Below are 22,412 nucleotides of genomic sequence, written 5' to 3' on the forward strand. Positions count from 1 at the left end.
ACCAGAATAGTCTTCTTGTTAGCAGAGCACAGCAAAGAAAATGTGAGACGGGTACTGCCAAGGGTCAGGCAACTGGAAAACCACAGCAATCCTGCTGTAACTATATGATATTCTGGTAAATTGAATAAGTCTTCTTCTTCTTCATCTTCTCTCTCTCTCTCTCTCTCTCTCTTTTTTAAGAACAATTAAAGAGAGGAGGTGGAATACTAAATCCAAAGCAGCATGACTCCTATGGCTATGGATACAGGCATAGGAATGAGGCAAGGACAATATGAAGAAGTGGCTGGAAGGATGAGAGAGGAAGAGCTGGAAGTGGACCCCTGCAAGAATTCTGATTCTCCTGTCTCAGTGAGTGTCAAGAGCAGAGTGGAAAAGGTAGCAAGTTCCAAAGAACAGGCTTATTCCCAGGGAACTTTGGGGTCTGTAAGGATTACTTCTTATACTGAATAGACATTCAGTGACAACCATAACAGACAGAACCAATAGGAAAAGTGTTGTTGGACAAAGGAAGTATTCTCCAACTTATATAACTGATGGCCTACTGTGCCATCATAGTACCATCACTATGGTGAAGGAAGGTTGTCTCTGGCAAGCAAACAGTTATTTTGGGAAATAGGTCTGAGTTTCCCCAGACTGTATGTTGATTAAAGAGAAAATGGAATTCAAACCAAAATCTCCAGGTGAGTTAGATGAGTTACTTTATGGATGAACATTGACAACTAAAGCTCCTGACCAGTAAGGGATTCCTAATTAAGGAATTAATTCCCTACCCAGGCAGCCAGCCTCCAAACAGGTTCCAGGTTATTAGTAGTGTAAACTTCTTAAGACTGACTCCTGACAAAAGTATTCAGGTTTTTCATAGAGAATGAACTTGTTACCACAAATTTAAATATAAATATGTATATCAAAGAACTTAATAAACTAATCTGCTCTGTTTCTTTCACAAATTTCAGTTCAGACATTTCTATCCACATACCAAAATAAGTATTATCTATAAGGTTCAAAGTAGATAAAACTGTCCTTCTTAATTAAATTTTAAGTCATGAAACTATAAACAAAATACTAAATAAAAAATAAAATATACTACTAAAATTCAAAATACATTTTCTTTATTATTATATCACCTTAAGGGTGTCATATTCATGTTTCTAAAATGACAATTAAATGTTGGCAAAATGAAACATTTACCTTTTTTATTGTTTGGTAAACAAATGGCTCTTTTTTCTTCCACATATTCATATACTTACCAAGTATTTTCTTTTCAAGAGAACTATGTACTTTGCTAGAACCCTGAGATTAAAATAGGTCAATATTGAGAAATACCATAAAATTAATGCTAGACAATGATTACTGAAAAATTTCAAGCTCATTTAATCTTTAAAAAATCCTTGTCTATGAGGCAGGCACTGGTATTATCTTTCTCATTTTACAGATGAGAAAACTGAGTCTCAGAGAGGTAAGATAACTGTCCAAGATGATACAATTTGCAAGTATAAAGCCTGGAATTTAAACCCAGACAGGATGGCTCTAGAGTTCTTGTTCTCTACATGTCTCATATTTTTTCTTTGATTACAATCACAATATATTGCAAAGTGCTAAATGTTACCTTGTGGCAAGGTCAGGAACTGTGGAAGTAAATGGCTGTCCTATTCAACCTGGTGGTTTGAGAGATTCTTAAAAATGTCTTCCTGCCTGGTCAATATCAATGCATACAAATGTAGGGGTAAAGTTAACCAGGGTGGTGAAGAGTGGAATGTGGAAAAGTATGGTGTGACATGCTTGCTAGGATGTAGACAGGAATAAAAGTATGCCAGGAGACTTTAGCACAGGGTTCGGAAAGTTGTTTGATTTTATTCTAACAGGACTCCTCTAGCACGTTTTAGAATGGTGTACTCAGAACACTCGATAGCTGTCTTGAGGCTTGACACTGGCTTACACAAACAAGCATGCTTTTAAGGCCTAGGTTTGTCATCTGTGAACTAGCATTTTAAACATGGGGATATGCTAGAGTATTCCTTGCCAGAGTTCTAAATTTCACCAAAAATATAATTTTTTATGGATAATTTTAAATTACCATCCGTCCTTATATGACTGTAAAATTTAAAATGTTTCTTCTGATCAGACGATTGGGAACAAGAATGTAACTCCATAATGAAAAACAAAAACAAAAACAAAAAAAAAAGATATACAATATCAGCCACAGCAGGAAATATACCAATGAAGTTTAACCTAACATAGGACTAGAGAAAAGAAAACATTCTGAAAATTGAGAGTTGGCTGCAAGAAGTAATGTTAACTTGTTGTTTCAGATGTGTCATGGAAAAGACACTGACCTCTGAGTAAGAGGCTCAAACATCAGCTGCAGTGCATAGTGGGTGTGTTGCTGTGGGCCATGTCCACAATATTCCTGAGATTCAGTCCCCTATGTATTAATAAAGATATTCACACGTGTTCTACCATCCTCAAAGAGCAGGATGAGAAGCAAATGAAAACTTTAAAATGGTATATGTGTAAATATCACTGTCACCATATACTAAGTGTAATAATTTGTTCAGTTCCCATGGATAGATAATTTTGTTTTTAAGGAGTAATTAATTAAATTTGATTTTAAAAGAGGAGACATAGTCAGATGTGATTTGTATCATAGAATTTCAATTTTCTTAGTGGGTGAGCAGTTCATTCAACCAAGCCATGGTTTGTCCACATTTCCTCTCTGAATTAGAGGAAGACGATGACTCACAGTGGGTTTGAAAGATTTTTCACTCAATCTTGTGAACAAAGACACTGTCGCTATTTTTAAAATTCTGACTTTAAAACCCAGTCTGATTTATTACTCAGATTGCACTCAGACAAATATGACAAAAAGCCAAGAAGAAACCACTTTTAGAGTTTCTTCAACTGAGCTATTTTAAACATATATTCCTATTTGCATTCAAGATATAAATCTCACTCAAGTGCCATGTTAAAGCATGTCTCATTGAATAAAATGCTAACAGCTGATTTAATGGACTATTTACTAAATGAAACAATGCAGAAATCTCACGATTCCCCCTTACAGAAAGTGGATTAAGGTAATAATAAGAGATAATATTTATATGTAGGGATGGCAATTATGCACTTTACATATGATAGTTTACTTCAATTCACAACAGCCATATAAAGGAAAAGGCAATTTCTTTCTCATTTATGAGAGATGTGCTTGCATGGATCACAGAACTTGCCCAAGGTCAGATAGCAGGTAAGTGGTGCTGCAAGTGGAGCTGCTGCATTCAAAGCTGGGCAGTCTGGTTCCATTGTTCCTACCCTCTGGGCTTACTCTTTACCATGGGCACTATTGGAGAAAATACGTTAAAAAATTTCAACTGGAGCATGACCTATCTATTGAATATATAAAATTTCATGTACAGAATAATTTGGGGGGGATTTTGGAGAATTAGTTACAAAAGCTGCTAAACTTAAAGCCTGAATAAACTTTGAAAATATCAGGCATTCTCATCAAATGGTATGACTTTTGCCAAAGTCATGGAAGAGCAATCCTTTCCCATGGTTACTTTGACAATAACAACTTTGGTCTCTTAGGGGGCCTATTTGGGACTTTGTAACAAAAATGCGCCAGGGGACAATCTACTAGTGCAGTTAAATCTAGGCCCCAGGCTTCTGACTTGATCTCCTCCTTTGATGCCTTTGTTTTTAGGCATCGGCTAAAAAGTCACTTCTAAGCATGCTCTGAGCATGCTCTACGCTTGCAATAAGTATGCCCACCACAGAATGTGTTTCACATTTCCGGTCCCATTTCACAAACCTTGCTCTAGATGCTTTGACTCTCTGGATAAAAAATGCTGTGTGTCTTGTCCATGTGATTTTAGATAACTAGACCCAGTTTCAGATGGACATTATGGGTAGCCTTGCTACAGCAAATAAATGGTTAGTATGCAAATATCTTAAACATTTAACCAAAGAGAAAAGCTGTTTGTTATAAAAATCACAAAATCTCATTTCACTTTTATTTTTAGTGCCTATTTTGTTGGATATCAAATTGTTTCTTTTTATTTATATTTAATTAAACTATAATTAACATATAGTGTTATATTAGTCTTAGGTGTACACTATAATGATTCAACAACTCTATATGTTTCTCAGAGCTCATCAAGATAAGCATAGTGTTAACCCCTTTTATCTATTTTGGGTGATTATACCCCCAACTACCTCCCCTATGGCAAACCACAAGGTTGTTTAAGAGTCTGGTTTTTTGTTTGTCTCTCTCTCTCTCTTTTTTTTTCTTTGTTTGTTCATTTGTTTTGCTTCTTAAATTGGACCTGTGAATGAAAAAAAAAAAAATTCTGCTTCTCTTCACATTTTGAATTCCATTGTCTTTTGGCAGCCTTGATTTCTGATTCAAAGTCAGATGTCTGTGTTAATTTTGCTCCTTTGATGGTAATCTGTCTTTTTTACTCTCCATGCTTAAAGATATACTTTCTGCCTTTGGTCTTTGGCAGTTCAGTGGTTTTCTTTGTATTATACATCCTTTGGAGTTCACAAGTGTTACTGTGTGACTGAATGTCGTCATTTATCTATGGCAAGTATAAGCCTTTATTACTTCTGAGAGTGCTTCCCATTTTCTATGGCCTACACTTCTGGGATTCCAATTGCACTTAGTTTTTAATTTTTCTCTTTACCAATTCACTTACATTATAACTTTTTAACATATCTCACATATTTATTACACTCTTATATTTTTAAGAGTCTCATGCTCTACCGACTGAGCTAGCCGGGTGCCTGAACACTCTTATATTTTTAATTATTTATTCCTTTCTATGTTTTTCCTCAGTTTTGGTATTTTCTATTGATCTCTTTTATAGTTTAGTAGTCATATTTGTCCTTTTATCTATTTTTATCTAGTAATTTAAATTTATCTTTTGTGTTTGAAATTAAAATCCTTGAATTAAAATAATCCATCTGAATGTTTCTTATTTTATAAATTCCTGTTCTCTGGTGAAAGTATAAATATTTTCACTTATAATTTTCTCTTTTCTTCTGTTCTTTAAAAAATATTATTTATTTCCATTCTAAAGTGTTTGTTGGCTAACTCCAATATCCTAATCACCTGTGGGTCTGTGTTTATCTTCTTTCATTTTTCCTTTGGGTTTTGTTCCTTTGGCAACAGCATACACCTTGTGTGAAATTTATATGAAACTCTTTTTCTTTTGATCCTCCAAAGACAGTTCGTTTTTTTGGTTTTGTTTTGTTTTGTTTTGTTTTTTGGGGTCAGTAAGTAAGTATGGGATTAGTCAGTCTATCACAATGAAGAGCTGGGGTAACTCAAGCCTCAGTTAGTAGTAGGATGAGTTTTATTTTTATTTTTGTGTGTGTGGTTGGTTTTATTTGTTTTTATTTATTTATTTATTTATTTTTGTTTGTTTTGGTCTCTTTCACAATTGCTCTAGGCCATAACCTTCAGGGATTCTGAGTTCTTGGTGTCTTCACCATGACCCCTATTCCTGGTGCATACTCAGTGATAATTCTTGTCTTCTCAACACTGATGAGCTGTTAGACTATTCATCTTCTCAGAGGTTTTTGCTTGCTTTAACTTCCTTCTCTTCACAGTATCAGAATTCAGAAAATGTCTGCAGAACAGAGTTGATTTCCTCTTCAATTCTTTCCCCCTGGGATTCTGGCCCAAAGGGCTTTTAATTATTAAATTTTGTTGATGCTCTAACCCAAAGAGATAGCTTTTTAGAGCACCCTCTCTCCACAGTCTTTACCTATATTTTTAAAATTCATTTTCTATTTCCAGATGCTCAGCAAATGTCCACAAAGATAAAGTCACAACAGAATCTGGGTTCATCTTCCTATGTGGTGTCTACCTTTCCAGGGTTTTGTACCCTCAAGTCATGGTTTGGGACCTACCTGATGTCTTCAAAGAGATTATAATGTTATCCTATCCATTTACTTTTTAGTTTATTTCAGTTAAAGAGTTGGCATACTGCAAACCACTCAAAAATAATTGGAAGCAGATCTTCATCATTATGATCATTATGATTTTGTAAATTTTATAACAGTTTTAGATCTACAGCAAAATTGTGAAGGTAATGAGTTCTCATGGTCACTACACTCATTTTCCCTTATTATTAATAATTGCATTGGTATAACCCATTTGTTACAATTAATTAGCCAATATTAGTACCTTATTAGTAACTAAAGTCTATACTAAGATTTTTAAAAGTTTTCTCCTAATGTCTTTTTTCTGTTCCAGGATCCTAATCTGGATACTGTATAATTTAAGTGATTGTGACAGATTTTCAGGCTTCCCTTGTTTGTACTGACCTTGATAGTTGTGAGAATTTCTGGTAAAGTGTTTTGTAGGATATCCCTTGATTGTGATTTGCTGCTGTTTTCCTCATTATTAGACTGGGCTTCTGTGATTTGGGGAGGAAATGACCAGAGGTAAAGTACCATTTTTATCACATCATTTTAAAGATACATACCACTGACATTATATCACTGTTGTTGCTGACCTTGATGCCCTGGCTGAGCTGGTGTTTGTCAGATGTCTTCCTAGTAAAATTATTTTTTTCCATCACTTTGTGTAGTTCAAGCTTGAGGAGTGAGAGTTAGTGTACATTTCCTTGAGGGCATAACATCTGCATAATTTACTTGTAATTTTTATGTACAGGAAATCTGTCAAATTTCTCCTATTTACTTATTTAATCATTTATTTATGTCAGTAGGGACTCCAGATAATTGTCATGTATACTTATTTTACTCTTGGATTATAGTTGAACACTACTTTATTTATTTTATTGCTCAAATTTTTCAGCTTTAAAAATTGTGACATCTTTTAGTTGGCTTCTATTTCCCTTTGACATACCTTGTCATTGTGTGTTTTCTTTCTTCCTGGTACTATAAGATGCTCTAATCTTACTTATATATTTCCTGCCCCAGCCATACAATCAATTATTCCTCCAAGTAGCCCTGTTTCCTTTTACTGGAGAATAGCATTAGAAACCAAGATTTGGGTTTACTGATACCGGGGTGTTATTGCTTCTAGAACCTCTCAGCTGACAGAGCAAGAAAATGTATCTGTATATACTAACCTGTGCATGTATACATATCTAAAAATAGTTTACTTCTTTTAAATTAATACAATTATTTGAAAACCCAAGCCAAATGTCTCACCACTGGCTTATTTCAAATAATTCCAATGTATATATCCTTAAATTTCCTGCATGTTTTTCTCAGTGAAGATAATGATATACACAATTTAGTTGTTAGAATAACAACCTGGTGCAGGCATACCTTTTGTTACTAGTCTTTGCTTTATTGCACTTCACAGGTATTGTATTTTTTATAAATTGAAGGTTTGTGGCAACCGTGTACACAACAAATGTACTGGCACCATTTTCCCCATAGCATTTGCACACTTTGTGTCTCTGTGTCACATTTTGGTAATTCTCCTAATATGTAAAACTATTTCATTGCTATTTTTATTATGAGGATCTGTGATCAAGTGATCTTTGATGTTACTATTCTAATTGTTTTGAGGTGCCATAAATAACACCCTTAGAAGATGACAAATTTAATTGAAAAATGTCATATTCTTCTGTTTCCCTATCTCTCTCCCTCTCTTCAAGCCTCCCTATTCCCTGAGATACAACAATATTGAAATTAGGCCAATTAATAACCCTACAATGACTTCTAACAGTTAAGGTGAAATGAAGAGTCATACGTCTTTCACTTGAAATCAAAAGCTAGAAATATTTAAACTTAGCAAGGAAGGCATGTCAAAAGCTGAGATAAGCCAAAACCCAGGCCTCGTGTGCCAGTTATCCAAGCTGTGAAAACAAAGGAAAAGTTTTTAAGAAAACTAAAGGTGCTACTTCAATGAACAGAGAAATGATAAGAAAGTGAAACAACCTTATTGCTGATATGAAGAAAGCTTTAGTGGTCTGAATAGAAAATCAAAACAGCTATAACGTTCCCTTAAGAAAAACTTAGTGCAGAGCAAAACTCTTTTTTCGATGCTATGAGGGCTGAGAGAGGTTGAGGAAGCTGCAGAAGAAAAGTCTGAAGCTATCAGTGGTTCGTTGATGAAGATTAAGAAAAAAAAGCCATCTCCATAATGTAAAAGTGCAAGGTGAAGCAGCAAGTGCTGATGCAGAAGTTGCAGCAATTTATCCAGAAGAGCTAGCTAAGATAATTAATGAAGGTGGCTACATTAAGCAATAGATTTTCAATGTAGATGAAAAAGCCTTATAGTGTCTAGGACTTTCATAGCTAGAGAGGAGAAGTCAACATGTGGCTTCAAAACTTCAAAGGACAGCTAATACAGCTGGCAACATTAAATTGAAGCCAACTATTTACTATTCTAAAAGTCCTAGGGCCCTTAAGAATTATGCTAAATCGGGGTGCCTGGGTGTCTCTGTTGGTTAAGCATCTGACTCAAGTTTGGTTCAGGTCATGATCTTGGGGTTATGAGATCGAGCCCCGTGTTGAGTTCCACACTCAACAAGGAATGTTCTTGAGATTCTCCCTCTCCTTCTGCCCCTTGCCCTGCTCTCTCTTTTTCTTTCTTTCTCTAAAATAAATAAATAAATAAATAAATATATAAATATATTGAAAGAAAAATAATTATGCTAAATCTATAGCCTGTATTACAAATGGAATACTAAAGTGTGGGTGATAGCACATCTGTTTACAACATGGTTAATGAATATTTTAAGGCCACTATTGAGACCTACTGCTCAGAAAAGATTTATTTCCAAAAACAGTACTGCTCATTGACAATGCATCTGGTCACCCAAGAGCTCTGATAGAGAGGTATGAAATTAATATTTTTTTTCTTGCCCACTAATGTAACATCCATTGTGCAGCCCATGACTCAAGGAGTCATTTCAACTGTCAAGTACTATTATTTAAGAAATAAATTTCATAGAATAATAGCTACCATAGATGATGATTTCTTTTCCAATAGTTCTGGGTGAAGTCAATTAAAAACATTCTGCAAAGGAGTCACCATTCTAGGTGCGATTAAGAACATGAGTGATTTATAGGAAGAGGTCAAAATATCAACATGAATAGGAGTTTGGAAGAAGTTGAATCTGATCCTCCTGGATGAGTTTGAGAGGTTCAAGACTTCAGTGAAAGAAGCAACTGCAGATGTAGTGGACATGGCAAGAGAACTAGAATTAGAAGTGGAACCTGAAGAAGTGACTGAATTGCTACAATCTTATGATAAAATTTTAATGGATGAGGAGTTGCTTCTTGTGGATGAGCAAAGGAAGAGTGGTTTTCTTGAGATGGAATATACTCCTGGCCAAGATGCTGTGAAGTCTGTTGAAATGACAACAAAAGATTTATGATGTTACATACACTTATTTGATAAAATAGTGTCAGGGTTTTTAGAGGATTGACTTAAATTTTCAAAGTTCTATTGTGGATAAAATGTTATCAAATAGCATTGCATGCTGCAGGGAAATTGTTTGTGAAAGGTAGAGTCAATTGATGTGACAAACTTCATTGTTTTCTTGTTTTAAGAAATTGCCACAGCCACCCCAACCTTCAGCAACTGCCATCCTGATCAGTCAGCTGTCATCATCATCAAGGAATGACCTGCCACCAGCAAAAAGATTATGACTTGCTGAAAGCTCATATAATAGCATTTTTTGGCAATAACATATTTTTACAATTAAGATATGTACATTATTTTCTTAAACATAAGCTATTGCACACTTAATAGACTATGGTCCATTATAGACATAACTTTTATATGCACTGAGAAACCCCCCAAATTTATGATATTTGCTTTACTGTGGTGGTCTGGAACCAAAACAGCAATTTCTATGAGGTATGTCTGTAAATATGTTCCCTATTATAATTACAGACTTTATATATTTAGATATAAAGTTTCTGATTTTAATTTCACAAGGTAGCATTTACCTAATACAAAGAAAAATATATTCTGCAAGCATCTTCAGAGAAATAGTTGAGGAAGGCATAAAGATTAGAGAAAGAATGTTCAAAAACTTCAGTAGCAAAAGAAATGCAACACACTGTTGAGTCAGTCAGAAATCATAGTAGATTATTCTTCACTGACTTCGAAGTCACAGGAATGCAATTTTTATCTACCAGCTATTATCTAATCTGATCCACCCAGGGTATGCCAACCTTCAGAATCAGAATCACTGGAGGGGTATGAAATCTAGAGTCCTGGGATCCTATCCAAAAGATTTTGATCTAAAAGTTTTGGGGTGAGGCCCTGGAATCTCAATTTCTTACCACCTACTAGGTGATGCAGAGGATGCCTATTAACAGGTCACATTCATGTTAGCAAGGCTGGTCCATGGCCTATTTTCTTCTCAGTGACTGCAAACAGTCTACTTCATAGAGAACACTGATCCTTAAGGGAATCCAAGTATAAAGAATCTGTTTGAGACAAAGAGAAAGACTCATTTCCAAATACATTAAAACACTGTTTTTCATAGTAGGTGGTACTTTCTAGGTTACTGTTACAGGTTTAATTGTGTTCCCCAAAAATTATTGTAGTCCTAAGACACAGTACCTTAGAATGTGACCTTGTTTGGAAATAATAGTCATTACAAATGTAATTCGTTAAGATGAGGTTCAAACTGGAGTAGGGTGGACTCCTAATCCAATATGACTGATACTCTTATACAAAAGTGGAAATTTGAACAGAGAGGCAGACACAGACAGAAGGAAGATGACATGAAGACACAGAAACAATGTCATCTACAAGCTGAGGTTGGGGGGGCTAGGACAGATCCTCATTTACAATGCTCAGAAGGAAACAATTCTGGTGACACCTTGAATTTGGACTTAACACCTCCAGAACTGTAAAACAACCATTCCATGCTACTGTTACAACAGCCCCAGGAAACAAATACAGTCATTCATGCTCTTTTTTTTTTAAAGATTTTATTTATTTATTTGGCAGACAGAGATCACAAGTAGGCAGAGAGGCAGAGAGAGAGGGGGAAGCCGACTCCCTGCTGAGCAGAGAGCCTGATGCAGGGCTTGATCCCAGGACCCTGGGATCATTACCTGAGCCAAAGACAGAGGCTTTAACCCACTGAGCCACCCAGGAGCCCCTAAGTCACTCATGCTCTTAAACGGAGTTTGCAAAATTTAGGTGAGCATATTTATTATTTTATATCAAAGTCTCAGAGTAATATAAATAATATTTTTTATATTCCTGTTAACGGAGAAAAGTAGGACCAGTCAGACAAAAGTGGCTGCCCAGGTTCACACCCAAAAGATGTTGGGGTTAATGAAGATTATGCTTACATAGGTTCTGTGATGATGTGATGCAATAATGATGACAGTCCACCTCAAAGTACTTGGTGTTGTCAACACACCTAGAAACTGGAAAACTAACCTTATGATTGAGAGGTTCTACAGTGTTTTTCTATTTCACAGTTAAGTTCCATAGAATTATTTATACCTATTTTAAAATATTGAATAATAATATCCATCCTCTTCAAACTTCACAATGATTCTGGGAAACTGTTATATAGATAATGCTCCAAATGCGTTAATCTTCTCAGAAAAAAAGATTTGTGTAATTCTATATTATTGTCATCATCATTTTGAGTTAGGAGGTTGAAAACAAGAAATGACATTTGTCTATAAGAACAAAGGCAAAAATGAACTTTTGGGACTTCAGCAAGATCAAAATCTTCTGCACAGCAAAGGAAATGGTCAAAAAACAAAGAGGTAACCCACAGAATGGGAGAAGATATTCACAAATGACACTACAGACAAAGGGTTGACATCCAAGTTCTATAAAGAACTCCTCAAACTCAACACCCAAAAAATATAATCCTGTCAAAAAGTATAAGACATAAAGAGACACTTCTCCAAAGAAGACATACAAATGACCATCAGACACATGAAAATATGTTCATCATCACTAGCCATCAGGGAGATTCAAATTAAAACCACATTGAGATACCACCTTACACCAGTTAGAATGGCCAAAATTAGCAAGACAGGAAACAACATGTGTTGGAGAGGATGTGGAGAAAGGGAAATCTGCTTACACTGTTCGTGGGAATGCAAGTTGGTGCAGCCACTTTGGAGAACAGTGTGGAGATTCCTCAAGAAATTAAAAATAGAGCTTCCCTATGACCCTGCAACTGCACTACTGGGTATTTACCCCAAAGATACAGATGTAGTGAAAAGAAGGGCCATCTGTACCCCAATGTTTATAGCAGCAATGGCCACGGTCGCCAAACTGTGGAAAGAATCAAGATGCCCTTCATGGATGAATGGATAAGGAGGATGTGGTCCATATACACTATGGAGTATTATGCCTCTGTCAGAAAGGATGAATACCCAACTTTTGTAGCAACATGGACAGGACTGGAAGAGATTATGCTGAGCGAAATAAGTCAAGCAGAGAGAGTCAATTATCATATGGTTTCACTTATTTGTGGAGCATAAGAAATAACATGGAGGACATGGGGAAATGGAGAGGAGTAGGGAGTTGAGGGAAATTGGAAGGGGAGGTGAACGATGAGAGACTATGGACTCTGAAAAACAACCTGAGGGTCTTGAAGGGGCGGGGGGTGCGAGGTTGGGGGAAGAAGGTGGTGGGTATTAGGGAGGGCACGTATTGCATGGAGCACTGGGTGTGGTGCAAAAACAATGAATACTGTTACTCTGAAAAGAAATAAAAAAAAAAAAGAACATATGGTCCATATATACAGTGGAATATTATACCTCCATCAGAAAGGATGAATAACCAACTTTTGTATCAACATGGACGGGACTGGAGGAGATTATGCTGAGTGAAAAAAGTCAAGCAGAGAGTGTCAATTATCGTATGGTTTCACTTACTTGTGGAGCATAAGGAATAGCATGGGAACATTAGGAGAAGGAAAGGAAAAGTGAATTGGGGTAAATCAGAGGGGGATATGAAGCATGAGAGATTGTGGACTCTGAGAAACAAACGGAGGGTTTTGGAAGGGAGTGAGTTGGGGAGATGGGTGAGCCTGGTGATTGGTATTAAGGAGGGCATGTATTGCATGGAGTAATGGGTGTGGTGCATAAACAATGAATCTTGGAGCACTGAAAATAAATAAATAAATAAATAAATAAATAAATAAATAAATAAATAAGACCTTCCCAAACAAACAAAATTTAAGAAAGTGAAAAGATATTTTTCTAACAGGGATTCTCTAAAATGTCATCAGAGTACTGTGGGTGATCTTCTATGTTGCAAAATGCCAGACACACTTAGCCACACAACTGTGTTTCATGAATATTAATTAAACTGTCTTAATTGTTGACACCTAAATTCATGCTGTATTTGGCCAGAAAAACACATACAGAACAGCATACTGTGGTGTGCAGGTACAACATGTTTTCTCATCCTTGGGGCCTCCAGCTACCACACTCCCATGTCACATTATCTTTAGTCCACAGAAATTTCGCACAGTTATATATGAGAAATATTCCTTCCTATTTATCCCTGCTGCACTTTCTTTCAAACCTCAATTGTAACCAGAGGTTTAAATTTTTCTCCTCAAATTGGGTGTTAGATTAATGAATAAATGAGTGATTGGAATGAATGAATGAGTGAAAAAATAAATCTATCTATCTATATAAAAAAGATTATGAAGAGGGTGATCAACATGGCAAAGTTGGACATTTGTCATGATGCTGCTTTAGGACTTTAAGGGGTTCATAGTACCTCCTTTTCATATCCATTAGGTTGGATATGAATCCCATTAACCTTGAGTTTCTATACAAAGAAGAATGCTTTACCTGGGAATTCCCTCAGTAGGGATAGGGGTATCAAGTCAGATCTCCCCAACTGCAATCATATTTGTAAGAACATTCTGGGGATCCTAGAAAGATGATGTGAAGCTAAGAATAGTGTGAGGAGTCACTGCATAACATGGAACCCACCTGAATTATCAATATATTCTTAAAGAGTATAAATACCTAATATTTTTGATGTGTAGATAAACTTCTACAGGAGCAGACTTTTTTGTGTGCTTTTGCTTTTGTTTTCATACTTGGAAACATTACAACACAAGAATGTGAATGCCAAATAAAGAAACACCTAAAAGAAATATTTGTATTTTTAATTTTATTTTGTAAACACTCATCCTACTAATGAATTGATTTCCTGGTTCACATAGTCTAAGTTTTGCCAATAAGCAACAACAATCTGTGAGAATGATATTGCTGCTGTGATTAATGCCCATTGATGACCAACAGTGCAAGTAAAGATTATCAATTAGTAAATATATGAATTGGAATATTTTTAAAATGTAAAGTTCTTGCTATAGGTGTAATTATACAAAAGATTGACTATGGACATAAAACTTTTAAAAAGTGTGAACTCAGACTTACTCCAATTTTCTTATGGACCACAGTATTTGTAAAAATAAATAATCTCATTTGAAGGGAATTAGTATTCTCCATGATAAAAATTTAAATAAGAAATAAATTTGCAAGCTTCCCTGTGGCAGAAAGCAATTCTTCTTTTCCTCTCTTATAGTACAGGCAAGCGGGGCATGTATATATTCCATATTTGTCCAAGGAAAAAGCTCAATTATTGACTAGTATGTTGGATTTGTGAGGTTGTCTTTTTAAAATTTTTTCTCTAAATTGTGACATTCAGTACCAAACTGTCTTCTAAATTTTAAAAAAATCAATATTATTATACACAAATGGAATGCCCAAAAGTGATGTTTTGCAGACTAGTAATGCTACCCAGGAAGATGTTGGATATTCCATCAAAAAAAAAAAAAAAGTTGGGGGGCACCTGGGTGGCCCAGTGGGTTAAAGCCTCTGCCTTCAGGTCAGGTCATGATCCCAGGGTCCAGGTATTGAGCCCCGCATCGGGCTCTCTGTTCAGCAGGGAGCCTGTTTCCCTCCTTTTCTCTCTGCCTGCTTCTCTGCCTGCTTGTGATCATTGTCAAATAAATAAATAAATAAATAATCTTTTAAAAAAAAAGTATTTTATGGTATAATCCATCTGAAAAGTGCAGGATTAAACACAGACTGATTTATTTAAAATAATTCTTCTTTGTGTTTAGACATATTGGACATCTTTAGGAAGAGAATGTTATATGCACTGTTGCCTAATTTATCACCATAGTTAAGAAACACTTTTGCTGACACTAATGTTGGTATCTTGTAGTATACTGGTGACCCATAGAAAATGGTGGGGAGATGCTTAGACACCTGGCCATATGTGAAGTGCCAACAACAAGCTCTCCCTTCACCTCTGTGCTCATGCAGCAGTTGGTGGAACACGTTTATATTGACACATCTCTCACTAAATTCTAAATCCTTACGGTAATTGTAAACGTGAAGACTCCTTGAAAAGTGTCCAGCACATTTTAGCTTTTCCAGGAACCCTTTTGCAACTAAAAGAGTTAATAGATGATTGAATCTAAGAATAGTAGTTGAAAATACTTTAAAGGGCATAGCAAAGTTTGTATAAAAATATTCAGGAAGAAATCAGCTCATTATGAATATTTCCACCACTTCCTAAATATTTTAGCATTTTTTATCATGATATTTTAACAGAGAAATAACTTTGCCTATATTTAAAACCTGTATTTAACAGCTCATCCCATATTCATAAAGCTTGTCTTGGGTTCTCCAGCAAGAGTAGTTCATATGGGCTTTGAAGCATTCGAATTCAACCAATAACTTGCTGTGGGCACATTACTTTATCCTGATGAGTGTTGGATTCCCTAACAGTAATAATGTGTGGGCATTGTGAAGTCTAAATGAACTAATTCATATAAAACATTTAAAATAATGACTGAGATATTACATATTAGGTGGTATTATTATAGTCAAGGTCTTCTAGCTCATTGTGCTGTATCTGAGATCTCCTAGTTACCAAACTGCTTTACAGATCTTTGGGGAAAATATTATATTCACAGCTTTACAGCCAGTTGCCAGAATTGATATTGCACCAAGGTGAGATCTCAGGAATCTCCCTGAAAGTGCAGGTGAAATGCAACAGCTATATTCCCTTCAGGCAAAGAACTTCACAGGCTGGGACAGTCAGGGAGGGATCCAATCTCAGGCAGACATTATTACAAAAGCTACTTGATCTAGATCTATTCTTATGGGTATCACCCTTTGATTGTGAGTAGTTATAGACATGCTTGATTCTACTACATGATTCTACAGAAACATGGACATCAACTTGTTCAGCCCCCATTTCAGATAAGCCTACTAGATTTGGAACCATATCAACTATTGAGGAATCTTAGTGAGAACTTTTCTCCAGAATATGAGTCAGTCTCATGATTCCCTCCAACGCATGTCTAATCCTCTTTGACTGATGTGATCACATATTGCTCCAATATGTCTGTCTTCATTATCCTCTGTTTTTAATGTATTTGTCTCATCTCATAAATACATAACTTACTAGACTTGCTCATTTAAATGATAAAAGTCTTTTAAATATAATACTTTTACTTCTTATTGCCTATTTCTGAGTCAACACTCATGATTTCTTATCTAGACTCACAAATTCCTCTGAACTAATCTACTTGACTCAACTATTTTCCTTTCTAACTTATTTAAGAGAGCATCACTAGGAGTCAAGCACAGTCTACATGCAACATAGACAATAACTCCTTCGTGTAACACACAAAATAAAATAAACATAGAACATACATAAATTATATGATAGATTATATCAATCAGTGAAGGCAGAGATTGCTTGTAGGGTAGGATTCAATAAGAAGATGAGTTTTGAGCACAGACTTACAGAACATAGGGAATTAGTCATGCAGAAACCCTAATGAAAGTCATCCAGGCATAGAACAGTCCGTCAAAAATCGAATGGTTAGAACACACAAGCAATCCGAGAGAGTGCTTGGGAGAGGGGTGGGGGTCAGGCCATCAGGAGGTAGATCATGTAAGGCTTGGTAGGCCATCATGAAGACTGGTATTTCCTCTAAGTAAGAAGTGGAGTCACGAAATAGTTTTGAGCAAATAAATGCTGACTTCTATAATGAAATGTTACTTTGTGGTGGACCATACGTAGGCAAGTCTAGAATCAAAGGGTAAAAGGAGCTAATGCTATAAATGAGGAAAAGGGTGATGATGAGTCAAATCAGGATAGTAGCAATGGAATTGGTAGAAGCCACCATATTTAGAATGTTTTGAAGATATAATCAAAAGCATTTGCTGATATTTTGGATTTGATGTATCAAAGAAGGAAGAATTGATGATACTGGAGTTTGGGCCTGAGAAAATGAAAGGATGGAGGAGCCATCATCTGGTAAGGAAAGATTATGAGTGGAATTGCCTGTGAGCATGAGTTTGGGACCTGCTGAGTAGAACTGGTTTCCAAGGCATCACAGAGAAAATCCTGAAAAAGTGCCTGAATCCATGGGCCTGAAATTTTTGAGATGTTTGATCTAGGAGTTAAAGATGTAATTTTGGAGTTAACACCACAGAAGCCTGTATGAGACTCACAGAGAAGTGAGTATACATAGAAAACAGAGCCCTGGGGCACTCCCAAATGAATAGAAGGTGGAGAAGATGGAGGTCCAACACAAAAATGCAGAAGAGGGGGCACCTGGGTAGCTCAGTGGGTTGAAGCCTCTGCCTTTGGCTCAGGTCATGATCCCAGGATCCTGGGATCAAGCCCCGCATCGGGCTTTCTGTCTAGGAGGGAGTCTGCTTCCCCCTCTCTCTCTGCCTGCCTCTCTGCCTACTTGTGATCTTTGTCTGTCAAATAAATAAATAAATAAATAAATAAAATCTTTAAAAAAATGCAGAAGAGACATGAGGAGGAGGAGAACCAAGAGAGGAGTATCCTGGGAGCCAAGGAAAGATGGGTCATGGTTAAAGAAGAAGGTTTATCATTGTAGAGGTCCCTGGTGACCTTCTTATGAACAGTGATGGTGGAGAAGTGAAAAGGAAAGCTTGGCTAGAGAGGGCTCAAGAGGTTGGCATGGAGGTACTGGGTCAGTGAGACAGGATGACTCTTTAGAAGAGTTTGCTGCAGAGGCAAATAAGGCATAATCTTGTGGAGGATGAAGGATTAGAATAACAGTATGCTGGGCACCTTCTGTTGCCCCTCCATACTTACTTTCTACTCTTTTCCACCTGCTTTATCCCAGGAAGCTTCTGCCTAGGGTGTACCATATAAGTTCCCTGAGCCTCAGCTTCTGGCTACTGGGGAGAAGGAACAGATAATGTGAGGTAAAGGAGGTTAAGCCATGTATCCTTAGGTTTCTGTCCTGCCTCTGTGCTGCAGGTTGGCTGGATTCTCTGCTGAAAGTGACACCAGTTGTCATGCAGTCCCCTCACTTCTACTATTTCTCCAGATTCCAGTAACCATACCCTCTTCTTTCCTTTTCAGTAAAGTGGTAAAAGCTTCCCAATACCACTAGCTTGAGATTATTACAATATGTCTATATTAGTTTCCTATTGTTATTGTAACAAAGGATCACAAACTTAGTGGCTTGAAACAACAAAAATTTGTTATGTTGCAGTTCTTCAGGTTAGAAGTCTGACACATATCTTGTTCGGTTAAAATTAAGACATAAATAGGGCAATATTTCCTTCTAGATGTTCTAGAATTAATTTCCTTGCTCTTTCCAGATTCTACAACTTCCCACTTGCCTTGGCTGATGATCCCTTCCTCCATCTTCAAATCCAGCATAGCTGTACCTCTCTGTGAGTTTCTTCCACAGTCACATTTCCTTCTGACTCTCTCTTCCACATTGAACCCATCTCAATAATCCAGAATAACCTCTCCATCTGAAAGTCAGCTGACTACCAACCTTAATTCCATCTGCTACCTTAATTCTCCCTTATCATGTAACATGATGTACTCACAGGTTCTGAGAATTAGAAAATGGAAATCTTTGTGAGCCATTATTCTGCCTACCACAATCCATTATTGCAATAAGTTATAAGCCCTGCGGCAAGATTGTGCATAGTTTCTTCCCTTCATTAACTTCTAATTACCTAGTTTGTGTATGTCACTTGTTGCATGCTGGAGACCTAACTAAAACAATTAAAAAAAATATGTTAGTGAAATAAAAGCTTATTTTTAAGTAGTTGATAGTAAAGATCCAGTAGAGAGAAAAAAAAAAAAGAAAATGCTGTGAGTGAGAGGGAGTTTTGCTGGAGCAATCTCTAGTGTAGGGGAAAAGAACAGGATCTGGTGTACATATGGATAAGCAATGGGAGCTCATCTGCAACACTATGAGGGAAAAGTTACAATAGGTGGGCAAAGTCGTTGGGACATTCTCTGATTTCCTCAAGATTCCAGGAATAGTGAGGAGCAAGATCACTAGTGGAAAGTAAAAGAAGGTGTTGCTGTCAGAGGTTGGGACCAAGAACAAAATAGGAACCCCATCTAGGAAACTGAAAGAATAAACAGACTAAGGTTTGGATTTTAATGAAGGTGATATTTATTTCTATGGGAGTGAAAATTGTTTTTTGGAGGTAGAGAGGTGATAAATCTTTGATATTGCTATGTGTAGCCTTCCAAAAGGCCATAATACATGAAAATATATACAAGCATATCTGTAGTATCAAACTTATAAGGGAGGTGGTTAAAAATACCTAAAAAGACTCCTTAGGAGAGGTGATAATGAATAAAAGATTGAGAAACACTGGACCATCACATACTCTGATATGATAACCTCAAAACTCTCTTGAAATTCATGGATAACACCTTCAAAAGAGAGCAGTGATGAAAATAGTGTCTTTTATTTATTAGTATTTTTCCCCCATAATGCTGTATGGTTGTGGTGTGGAATAGGTAGAGGACTGGATTTCACTACGGTTGGGTGTACATAAGAAAAAAGGGGAAAGGGGACTGAGGGAGTGTGCAAAAGAGGGATTGTAATGATTTCTCCAGGATCTTCCACTGGGCAAATAAGATAGAGAGCATACTGGGCTGCTAAAGACAGATATGGGAGGTGACCACCTTGGGCTCATAAGAAATTTAGAAATCCATCATTTATATCTCACTCTCATCTTCAAACAGTATCATCTGATTAATTATTAGAGGCAAGGGAGTTTAATTTTTTTAATATAGATTAATTTCTTTAGAACATATTTTTTTGCTTATTTTCTAAAAGAGATGGAGTGATTAACAAGATTCAATATAATGTGGAGATTTATATAAAAATAAGGGAAGCCAGAGAAGAGGAGTAGATGGAGAACATTCATCAATGCTAACACATTCATTGAGTTCACGGAAAAAGGAATGACAAAAAAAAAAAAAAAAAAAAAATCCTGGGAAACATTCATTTCTTATTCATTAAGGACTGTCCTAAACATTGCTTCCATCTTGAGTACACTTTAACTTAATATAAGGTCTATTTGTTATGCTGGTGTATAAATTCCTAGTTTGTTCATAAGTCTCTCATATCTATCATGTTTTTCCAGTGAGACCAAAAACTCCTTGCTGCCAGTGAATGTCTTCCATATATTTTTTAAACCAACAGTAACATAATAGCACTCCAACCCATCTGAAGGGTAACCTTGCTTCAAGCTTATGTACTCCTTGTTTGCGGAACTAAGTCCCTTAATCTCTAGCACAACTAAGTTACTTTCCTTGAGAATTGCAGACCACTGGCCTCAAGGAGTGAATGACCAAACTTTCCCAGAAGATAAGGTCTGACTGCATTTGAAAACAGCTGCTACTGATGTCAGCAAGTCTTTGCTGGATCATGTCCACAGAGGGCTAGCTCCTGGATGTATTCCCCCTCTCTTTTTCCTATGCCTTTGCCTTTAATACCTTCCAGCTTCAGCTGGACAGGGAAGATGATCTTTGAGATATTAGCCTACCATCGTCTCAGGTTTCAGCTTCCTGAATAAAGCAAACTTTCTCCTCCTGCCATCACACATCTCTTGAGTATTGATTTTTCTTTCTTTCTTTTTTTTTTAAGATTTTATTTACTTATTTGACACAGAGAGAGAGATCACAAGTAGGCAGAGCGGCAAGCGGAGAGAGAGGGGGAAGCAAGCTCCCTGCTGAGCAAAGAGCCCGATGCAGGGCTCAATCCCAGGACCCTGAGGTCATGACCTGAGCCAAAAGCAGAGGCTTACCCCACTGAGCCACCCAGGCGCCCCTTGAATATTGATTTTTCAAGCATAGGGTAGTTGAACCTGAGTTTGGAATGGGTTTTCTATCTGGTAAAAGTATCACCTAGCATACAGTCACTCAGACTATTACCTTGACTCCACAGCTCCCTCTATTTGCTGCTTCCCTGTGCTGGTATTCTCTTACAGTCAATTTCAAAACCCTACAGCAGATGTGCTTTACTTTCCTTTGAAATTTCCTATCCTTTAACATCATCTTTCAGAGAACACCAAGAAAGGAAAAACAGAATCGACATTTGGCAATTTTTTTTTTTTTTTTTTTTTTTTTTTTTTTTTTAGCTTTTAAATGCTAGAACAATCCCCTCATTTAGTTACCTTCATTGGGATGCCTTATACTGAAAGGTCTACTAGTGCATTTCTACCATTCAAGAAGCAGAATTACATTTTTTTAAAGATTTTATTTATTTATTTGACAGAGAGAGATCACAAGTAGGCAGAGAGGCAGGCAGAGAGAGAGAGGGAAGCAGGCTCTCTGCCGAGCAAAGAGCCTGATGTGGGGCTTGATTCCAGGGTCCAGAGGTCATGACCTGAGCTGAAGGCAGAGGCTTCAACCCACTGAGCCACCCAGGTGCCCCCAGAATTACATTCTTAATGTAGGTGACTCATAATTGGGAAAAAGTCTCTCCAAAACACTTCCCTTTTTGCTATCTCCTCAGATTATTTAAATAAATTATGATTATTTTTTTAACTTTATCATTGTTTAATATTTAAACACAGATGGCATTTCTCACCTTTATCACCATGGCACCTATAGGGAAGTTTTTTTCTCTGTTAATCAGATCGCTTTTCAGACTTTTCTTAATGTGTAAATATTCTATATTTTCAACTCTATCCAGAATTCAGACTATCCTTTAAAGATATTAACCAGTGGTTATCAAAGTTTACATCTTAATCTTAGTCATTGATGAAACAAATTATTACGAAGTTTTAAAAGCTATTCATATTAATAATAAGACCAGTAGAAAGGTTGGTTCTAACCTCATCTGTGCCCCACACACTGGCAAAAGAAATTAGTTGCAAAATAGTGGGTCATAGGAATAAATAAGTAGTCAAAACTAAGCAAAAAAACCCTCATAAAACAAAGCAAGAAAAAAACCCTATAAAACAAACAAAAATCCCTAAAATATTCAAATATGCTAATAGAGGACACATCTCTTTCTACCTAACTATGTGCCTTATACTAAGCACTTAATGGTCACTTAATAAAATCAAACTGGTGGATAATTATTGTGTTCAGTATATTGGAAAAGAAATACAAAGCTCAAAATAAAGGTTAG

General features: G+C 36.5%; 1 protein-coding gene across 3 annotated transcripts in view; it reads right to left on the reverse strand.

The window, feature by feature from the left end:
- GABRG3 (gamma-aminobutyric acid type A receptor subunit gamma3) overlaps positions 1 to 22,412 on the reverse strand; it is a 614,083-nt gene that overhangs the window by 52,881 nt on the left and 538,790 nt on the right. The window lies entirely within an intron of this gene.

The sequence above is a fragment of the Lontra canadensis genome, unplaced genomic scaffold, assembly GCF_010015895.1.
Source record: "Lontra canadensis isolate GAN:19392208 unplaced genomic scaffold, GSC_riverotter_1.0 scaffold135, whole genome shotgun sequence".
NCBI classification, from domain to species: Eukaryota; Metazoa; Chordata; class Mammalia; order Carnivora; family Mustelidae; genus Lontra; species Lontra canadensis.